Consider the following 1722-nt stretch of genomic DNA (forward strand, 5'->3'; position numbering starts at 1 on the left):
TCGTGTCGTTCCAAACATGTAGGACTGACTTTCCTCTGTGGGTCAGTTTCGGTTCCCAGTGACTTCCATTGTATGGTCAAAAATATAATGGAAGTCAAAGGGAACCAAAACTGTTTGCTTGTTTGTGTTCAGCAGAAGAAAGAAACTCATACAGGTTTGGAACGACAAGAGGAGGAGTAAATGACCATTTTTATTTTGGGGTGGACTATCTCTTTAAGAAACATCAACATAGTTTCAAGTGGAAGATTACATTGAGGTGATATGTTAACAGTTGTGTTTTGCATTGTCTTGTGTCATTTCACTGCTGTTGTCTGTAGTTGTGAAGTTCACATTAGGACTTTGGTGAAGCACAAAATATAGCCAAGATCTGACTGTTAAAACAACCTGTCCGTGCTTCCATGTTGCATTTCGCGTTCTCGATATTCAGGCGCCTTCACATTAGTTCCAGAAACCTCACTTATCTCTGTTCTGGAACACCATCCACAAGCTGCGTTCACATAGTGTCAGAATGACCACAGTTAAAAGATTCTCTTCTAAGAAGTTTGCATCTTTGAGCTCAGAAATGATTCATTTTTATGCCAGTGCTCAAATCCTGAGGAACAAAGAAACTGCATTGTGCAACTAAGGCTGTAATAAAATCACTTGAAACTAATTTAAAGCAACTGCATGTAGTTTTGTGTATTTCTGTGACTTTGGAGTCAAGTTAACAGTTAAGTGAGTGGAATTCAGTAGATAGCTGTACACATGCATTTGTTGCTGCCAAAAAGCAATCTGCCCTCTTCGAAGAATTTCTACACCCTCTCACCAAACTTACTCCCAGAACAGACGTAGAAAGTAACAGAAGCCGTTCGCCTTTAGAAGACAGTGTACTATAAGAGTGATTTTAAAGCTCATATTTCAAGGTAGAAAACGTTATGAATATGTTGCAATGAGTAGGTTAGAAGTCAGAAACGTCACGATAATTCGGTCATGACGTGAACACATCATTGTCGCTGTGCTCCTGTTTCTTTCTTGAACATTTTACTGTTGTGGTTGATGAACACAGATCCAGAATATGTCCACCGTGTGAATACTGCTCCGTCTTGGATGTTTCTGAGACCAGTTTCAAACACCAGAAAAGTGTTTGATCTTATATTCTAATATTTATGTCTGTCTGTCTGTTGTGCAAGTCTATAATTGTATTATTAGGCAAAGCAAGAGGACAAAAAAGACGTCAGACTTTACCTTCTCGGAGACATATTACAGTCCTCCACCTTCAGGACCTTTTATTATTGAATACTTGAAGTAGGAGGGTATTCTCCTGCCTTGGGATGAGCTATATTATATGGAACAAAGAAAAAAAGAGAAATGTTGACTTGTGGTGATGCATGATTATGTACATTATGTGCCAACTCTGGGCTGTGGTGAAGACTTATATTAGACTAAAGGTCTAATAGATCTAGAGAAATTATGAATAATGTAAGAAAGAAATAAGTTTCAGTCCTGTTGGGTCTTTAAAACTATATGACGTATGTCTAAGGGCCTGGTTTGAGCAAAGGTCCGAAATAAAGAGAAGAAAAATGAAGATTTGTCTTTATATTTATATTTGTCGTGTGCCAGTTGCGTTGTTTCTTTTATTTCATGATGTCAAAAAATGCAAATATCTGGATGATACAAACCACTGTGACAAATGCCAGAAAATAAATAATATAATTCTAAAAAAAAAAAAAAAAAAAACTTTGG

Source organism: Sinocyclocheilus rhinocerous, unplaced genomic scaffold (genome assembly GCF_001515625.1).
Source record: "Sinocyclocheilus rhinocerous isolate Xijiao unplaced genomic scaffold, SAMN03320098_v1.1 scaffold362, whole genome shotgun sequence".
Lineage (NCBI taxonomy): Eukaryota > Metazoa > Chordata > Actinopteri > Cypriniformes > Cyprinidae > Sinocyclocheilus > Sinocyclocheilus rhinocerous.